The 8217-nt window shown below is 38.4% G+C and overlaps 1 pseudogene; it reads right to left on the reverse strand.

Moving 5' to 3' along the window:
* Positions 1-538, reverse strand: part of LOC102896088 — a 4066-nt pseudogene extending 3528 nt beyond the window's left edge.
* Between the last annotated feature and the right edge of the window lie 7679 nt (positions 539-8217).

Here is an 8217-nt window from a genome sequence, read left to right on the forward strand (position 1 = left end):
ACTGTTCTTTTTTCAGAAACAGATACCATTAAAATCCTTGTTTTTAATAGCGTGGCTTGTTGAATCAAAGCAGCTGAATTTGATACAAGCTCAGTGCCATTTCCTTCAAGAATTAACTTATTTTTCTGGGCTTGAGATACTGAACAAGCAACACCCGACCTCATCCGAACCCTACAGATGTATTTTTCACCCAAGAAATTTCAGATTTCAACAAGAGAACCCTTCTCCTGAAAAATATTGACGGGGTAGTGAGCATACACAGACCTCAGCTTGTGACGGAAGCCCAGCGTAACACTCTTGCTCATATTCTGTACATGACTACTCATGGTGTGAACAGTAGCCAGTCCCTTTCTATTTCCCCACCATTTGGCAACCCAAATCTCTTCTTTTTTCCAAAGAGACTGAGTTCTACATCAATGTGACTGAAGTCCCTCCGCAGGGTGCCTCTGGGGCTCTTCACAATAACTGCACGTCCCTTCAGAGTGACATCCGCATTTTCTGGAATGTCAATAGTCGGATTGCTGAGAGCGGTCTTCATCCTCACAATAGATGCAGCAAAGAGCTTATTTCTTTTGATGTAATCGGCATGGTCACGCTATTTTTTACCTTTACTCGTCTTTCTCCCTCAGCTATTATGAATATAATTTATGCATTGCTAGATTTATAATATTTTCATTCCATTCTACAACAATAAATGTCCAAATTTTAAAAAGTCTCTGGTCTAGAATAAAATAGAATAGCTATATTATTCTCTGTGAGTCCTCTTGATGTTGTCGTCTCTGTTCATCTCTTGGTTGGTTGACTAAAGTTCATCCTCTGGTAGGTCTTTCAAAAAAGGAGAATGAAAAATATATTCCTTTAGTATATGCATATAAAATGTTTTATCTTTTTTGCCTGGATGCCTTAATTTCACCTTGAATTTCAATAACTTTACTAAGTCATGTCTTAGTGCAGTTTTATTTTTGTTGTTAATTTTTCTGAGACAAGGTGTGATCTTTCAATACACAGATTCGAGAATTTTCTTATGCTGGGAAGATTGAATTATATCTTCTTTTCAAAAATATAATATTATGTTTTCCATAGATATTCTATTTACTTAATTCAAAAACAAAAACAACCATGAAAGGTAAGGACTGTTCATTAAACCAGGTTATGAAACAGTATATAAAATATGATCTCATTTTAACAAAAAACACTTTTTAAAAAGAATTCAAAAGATTAAAAACTAAAGTGTTAACTCTATGATCATTTCTGAGTGATGGAAACGTTTTGTTTTTATTTCCTTATTTTTGTTTAACTGAATTTGTAATTTTCTATAATAAATCTATATTGTTTTTACAATAAATAAAGGTAAAAATCAAACAATTTTACTTGTTTCTTATTTATTCTCTTGGTGTTTCTTTGTGTAAACACAAGCAAATTCAAATATATATTGATATTCAATCCTTACACAACATGTAGCATTTTTATCGTACGTACTGTTTTTTACCGTATTTTTTTAAATTTGAAAACATATTCCATAGAATATTCTAGGCCAAAAAACAAATCTCAATAAATTTAAAAGAACTCAAATCATATAACATATAAATTTCAAAATGGAATTAAATTAGAAATAAAACAAGAAGAAATTTAGAAAATCCCTAAATACTTGGAATTTAAATAATATATTTCTAAGTAATACGTGGATCAAAAAGAAATGACAAAGGAAATTAGAAAATATCTTCAACTGAATCAAAACAAAAACACAGTAAATTAAAATTAATGGGATATAAAGGAAAGGAATGGGAAATAAAGGAAAATTTATAGCTTCAAATATTAATTCTAATCAGCTTCTACCTCAGGAATCTAGAAAAAGAAGAGCAAATAAAATCTGAAGTAGAAGAAAGGAAATAATAAAGATCAGAGTGAAAACTGATCAAACAGTAAACAGAAACAATAGAGAAAATCAATGTAACCAAAAGTCAATTCTTTGAAAAAGATAACACAAATTTTAGCTAGACCGACCACTAAAAAAAAAAAGAACGAATTACTCAAATTACGAATGTAATAGGGGATATCAACATAAACCCTGCAGAAATGAAAAAAGGTTATATAAAGGAATATTATGGACAACTTCATGCCAACAAATTAATTTAGATGAAATGGACAAAGTCGTATAAAGACACAAATTATCGAAACTGATTCAAGGAGAAATTGAAAAACTGATTAGACAGTAACAAGAAAATAAGTAGTAATTTAAAATCTTTCCACAAAGAAAAACCTTGGCCCAAATAGTTTTACTTAAAAGTTCTAGCAAATATTTAGGAAAAAAATATCAATTTTGCAAAATTCTTTCAAAAAATAGAGGGGAAGAATACTTCTCAACTCATACTATGAGCCTTATATAACCTTGATATCAAAGCCAGTGGATTCTGGCTAATGAGGCATAAGCAGAAATCCTCCCCTAGGGCTTTTGGGAAGGTTTACTGACATTGAAAAGAGACACAATCACCAGTGATGTCATATGAACAGCAAGTGCCCCGATGAGAAGGTGCTTTTCTGTAGTAATCCTTCCAAAACCCACACACCCCGCCTCCAAATCATGAGAAAACATAAGACAAACCAATTTGAAGACCATTTTACAGAATACCTAACCAGTACTCTTCGAAACTGTCAGTCATAAAAATAAGACTGGAAATGATCACAGACCAAAGGAGACTAAGGAGACATGACAATGGAATGCATGCTCTGGATTAGATTCTGGAAGAGAAAAAGGACATTAAGGGAAACACTGGTGAAATCCGAATAAAGTCTGGAGTTTAGTTAATAGTAATGTACCAAAGTTTTCTTGGTTTTGTCAAACGTGCTACGGTAATGTAAGATAACATGAGGGGAAACTGAAATCGAGTGAGGGTACATGGGAACTCTTTCTTTGCAACTTTTCTGTAAATAAAAAATTGCAAAAATTAAAGGTTATTAAAAAAATGAAAAGACGCACAGAGACAGGTGTTCTTTTTCACTGGGCATTGTTGGGTCTGGTAGTTTGCCTGGATCTGCTACAGGAATCCGGCCAACAAAGTTGAACAAAGTTGGCCCTGAAGGTGGCAGAGCTGGAAGATAGTAAAGCCTGGATCTTTTGCTTTGTTTTTTTGAATTTTCATAAAAATGTATTGAGCCCCAAAGAGGATATACCTGGAAGCAAGATCTCAACAGACTGAGACGAATGCTTCCACAGCCTGGATCTTTGATGATGCCAATGAGCTGCTGAATAAATTAGCAAGTCCTGGAGCTGTCCTGTATGTGGACTACTTATGTAAAGCAATAACTGCATTTTGCTTGAGTTCCCCGCCCCCCACCCCGTCCTGTGGGTAGTAGTTAAAATCATTCTAGTTAGGAAAGGCAGATGAATAAACAAATTGTGCATTAAAGCATTTCAGGTGCTGAGGTAGAAGTCTGCAGGGCACAAAGGAAAAATTAATGAGTTCAGGAAACAGCATCAAGACCAGTTTCGAATAGCGGGCTACTCTTTGAGCTGAGTCCTTCTGTTTTTTTTTAAATTGAGGTATAATTGACACATAACTGAGCCGAGTCTTGAAAGATGACGGGTGTTTGTAAAGTAATGGAAGACGGTATGAAGGGAGCAGGGAGAGACAGTTTATATTCCACATTCATAGGGAGCAGGAGGAATTCAGAGGTGGAGGCTGACGGGGCAGCAGGGCCACATCAGCGATGGACTGTCCTGCAGAAGAGAGTCACCTGTAATGGGTTTACTCAAGAGCTAGCATCAATAAGATGTGGTCTCTGACTGCACGTGGAGGTGCAGGGGAGGGAGACCAGCAATATCAGGCTTATAAGCATGGTAATGATGCAGGTGCTGTTTGCTGAGAGAGAATGCAGAGTAAGGCTCTAGTTTAAGGAAAATATAATAGAATAAATCCATTTTGGGCTTGTCGCCTTTGAAATACAGAAGAGAACTAAGTGGAGATGGAGGGGAGACAGTGTAGGAGGTGCCTGACCCCACAACATCATGGTGCATGGGCACCAAGCATGGGTATGTAGAGGGAGAAGTCCCAGAACCCGGGGCGTATTCAGGGAGCTAAGATCAGTGGTGTTGCAGAAGGCAAGAGGCCATAATCATTGTGAGATGAATGTTCTACATCAGTGCTGTCCAATAGAAATCTAATGCCAGCCACATATATAATTTCAATATTTTAGTAGCTACATTAAAGTGAAATGAAACAGGTAAAATTTATTTTAATAATATATTTTATTTTGCCTGAAATATCCAAAATATCCAAGTTGGTGCTTTTGTCTTGTAAGATGCTTTTTTTTTTTTTTTTTTCTTAAGTACTTTCTTACTTTTTGGCATAATGAAATATTCCAGGCTCCACATCTCATAGCTATAATGCCCAGCCCTGGAATCAACCATTTCTCTAATGAACTCTGATTCCTTTTAGTGGAGAATGTTGTTAGAAAACAAAATCTGGGTGCAAAATGTGCTTATTGCTAATGGATATATCTGACATTAGGTCCTTTTAGTAAACAGAGCTGAATATACATACATATGCGTACGTGTATATATATATACATATACGTGAATATACATACATATACATTTTAGAAATCATGAGTTCACACTGATATCTCCAATTCCAATCCGTTTTCACAGGTTTGTTTGTTTTTTTAATTTCTCTCCATTAAATATTTGTATGTTTCTTCTTCCAGAGTGAAAACCCTGGCTCTTAACATCACACATTTACTCATTTGCTCAATTGTATAATACATCTAAGATGGTTTCAGAGTCATCTGCCAAAACCAGTACAGAAACAAACCTGCTACAAAGAGTTCAGAATTTGTGGTTTTCTCCGTACATACTCTCCCCACCCTCCACCCACCGCAACCAGCAGAGCCTAGCTTCTTAACCACTACCTCCTAGCAAGCTAGTTTGCTGGGAGGAACATGGTATCAGGGAGCGAGCAAGGGACTTGAGGAAATGGAGAAGGTGTAAAATCACCGGGAAGGGGAGTGGTGGGGGAACTTCCATTTCCGAAGCAGAGGGTAAATCTCTGAGGCTGGAGGAGACATGTAAGCGGTGGCTCTGGTCCACCTGATGGCATATTTTCCTGCAGCCATCTTGGCAGCCTGGGTGTAGGAGAAGAGAAGACAGATGGTTGGGATGGCTGGACAGATTCAAAGTTGGGGAACTACCAGGTGGATGTGGCAGAATGACAGAGGGTGAGGACTCTGGGGTGCTGGCAAGAGAGTGGTTGACGCAATGCGCCCTGAAGTCTGGGCTGAATGGAGGAGGAAGTGAAGCCAAGGAGAAAGGAGAGTGACTGGAGCTTGAGTTGGGCTGATCATGGGTTCACTGATGTGATTTCTGGTCACCGAATCCAACAGTCTAGGAATAGGCAGTGCAGGGGACTTTGGGAGAGGTGGCTTGTACCAAACTTGGAGGCAAGATGGGAGGGGCTGTACTTAGAGCAACCAGAGTCTTTGTTTCCCCAAGGACCAGACACTGAGCGAGAGGAACCCTAGCTGTCCTAGGCTGAAGCAGGAAGCTGTGTCAGGCACATTACTGCAATGTATGATCAACAGCTGAGAGACGTATTCAAATAAATGTGATTTCATAAAAATAAAGGGACCTTAGAGATCATGTCACCTGGACAGTCACTTCATTTTTAAGGCCAGGAAATGAAAGTCCAGAGACATTAAGCGACTGCCTTTTTTGCTCCTTCCTGCCCTCCCATTCTGGGTGGGATTCAAACCCAGTGTTTTAAATTCCAGGTTGGCGGGTCTCTTTAACCCACTGCCATGTTCTGAAGCTATTGGAGTGTCTTACTGACTGGTTTGTTCCGGTACACTAGTCTTTGTTCTCTACCTGAGTTTTACTGGCAAGGGCAGGGGTGGAGTCTTACACTGCATTCCCCATAGTTCCTAAGTCAGTTACTGCTGAATGCATTCTTTTTTGATTGATGAATTTGTGGGAATAGCCCATATCTTAAGGGAATAGCCCATAGTGTTGGCAGGGAGTCAGAATTTTCAAGTAGCATTATTCCTTTCCACATTCTTAGGGATCTTCATTTCTTTCGACCTTTATTAATCAAGCCTTACTCTGGACATGTGGCATATACTTTGTCACCAGAGCTTGTCCATTAACATACTTAAAACAATAACCTTTCCCAACCAACTTTCACAATAAAGCTTGTTTCTCGTAGACCATATGACTTAGCTGTATAGAGCCACTTAAAGGTGAAAATAAATCCTAAGCTTCTTTTCAGTTGATCAGGCAGCATCAAGATAAGGCAAAGGGGATAAAGATGTTGGACCTCAGCAAACACGAACAGTGATGAGTTTATCCTCCCCAGGAGTATTCCACTAAGAAATGGGCAGAAATGTCACTGGTGGAAGGCAGTTCAACTAAACCAACCCAGCCATGCCGCACAGTTTGTCTTTATGTTTAAAGGGCAGAATTGGCTTTGTAACTTAAAAGGCATCATGTGCAGAAGGTGCCAAGTGTCTGTGCATTGGAATCATCTCTGCTGTTCTAGGTAATTGAACCAGAACTCATCTGAGAACACCCTGGAAAACCAGAAGTTCGCAGTTCTACTTCTGCAAAGCAGGGCCTTTTGTGTGGCATTTTTGCTAATAGCTGGGATCAAATTTGGTGACAACATAACTAAACCAGTGATCAGTGGTAGTTTCGGAGTGGCCAGGTACCGATAGAGGTCCAAAATTCTTGCACTTTTTAAATGACAAATAAAAAAAAATCTAGAATTTTTGTTTTCGAGAAGCCTCTGTGTCTATAAAGAGTTCCTGTATGTAATGTTCTACTTTGGATGTTCGCCTGAGCAGAACAAACCTGAGAAAGTGAAACTACGTGGACTGTGGATCGCCATTCCTCCAAGTCACATAGTATATTTCAAACCAAAAAGCTTCTTAAGAGTGGAGTAATACTTACTGCCATCTCCTTACCTGAGTAGATGTGTTTGTACTACTTTCAAGAGGTGTTATTTCTCCCAAAACAGAAAGGGGTATGTCATCAGCAGATAGTAACAGGACCTCAGTTATGACCACGGGGTCCAAAATAAATGGCTTCTAAAGGAAATGTGTTCACTTGAAATGCACTTTGAATCTCACAAAGTTACTTTTATTAGTGACTATGCATTTAGTTTATAAAGAAAACAAAATATTAAGGTACATCCAGTATTTTCCCCAGATAGCCTTAACCTTTGTTGGCAACTGCTAGATGTAAAGTTTATCTTATCTTCTGACCTGACTAACATGCTATTTTTCTGCTTTGCCCTGATTCCATTCTCATGTTTCACTCTTAGTGGTTGAGATGTTTCGGGTCTTTTCTCCTGCAGAATGAGATTTACCATGTTCACACAGAATTAATTACCTTAGTTTGTCATTTTAAAATTCCTAGCCACAGTCAACCCTCATAGTCTTCTACCAAAAGCAGAATGAGAAATGACAGGCACATTGGTTTCTGGACACTGCAGCATATAAACTCCCTGAGGGGCACTTCTTTCTAATCTAAGCAGGTAAACTTGCCTCTCTTTTCTAAAGAAAATGAATAGCTTAGCTACTCCTTTACAGGACTGACCATGTGCTGCGAAGGCTCAAAACTGAAGGGGCAAGGCCTTTTGGCAGTTTTCGGATGTGGAGGCTCCGCCTGGATTGCATAGAATTCTCCTCCTTTTGCCCCTTTAATATCAGCATCCAAACCACATCTCTCAGGCAGCTCTTTGCTCTTAAAATACACTTTTTAAAAACCTGATCATGTATTCTGATTTTTGATTCCAAAAATATCATCATTCTGGGGTGCTTTTTATGAACTTTCTCCAGAATCATTTGAGGCAGAAGCAAGTATTTCTGAACTACTTTCAAACAAGGTTTTCACCAGCGGTGTGTAACTGCTTGGGGACTTGTCCTCTAAAGATACCCTTTTAGAAACAAAAAGTGGGAGTTTGGCTGCTGCTTTCTAGATACTTAAAATGCATGCAGATTAATAGTCTTAGGGTGTGAGTAAGGTGTGAACTAGGAGAAGGGGGCAGCATTTGCAAACTCCTATGTAAAGAGCACTGGGTAGGCATCATTCCCTTTAAAAAGCCTCACACACTATGTGTGAGGGGCGGGTGGGGGATGGGGACAGTATGTGGGAACTCTACTATCTGTACAGTTTCTCTGTAAATCTAAAACTGTTCTTAAAATAATTAAAAAAAAAAAAAAAAA

This window comes from Pteropus alecto, unplaced genomic scaffold (assembly GCF_000325575.1).
Source record: "Pteropus alecto unplaced genomic scaffold, ASM32557v1 scaffold71, whole genome shotgun sequence".
NCBI classification, from domain to species: domain Eukaryota; kingdom Metazoa; phylum Chordata; class Mammalia; order Chiroptera; family Pteropodidae; genus Pteropus; species Pteropus alecto.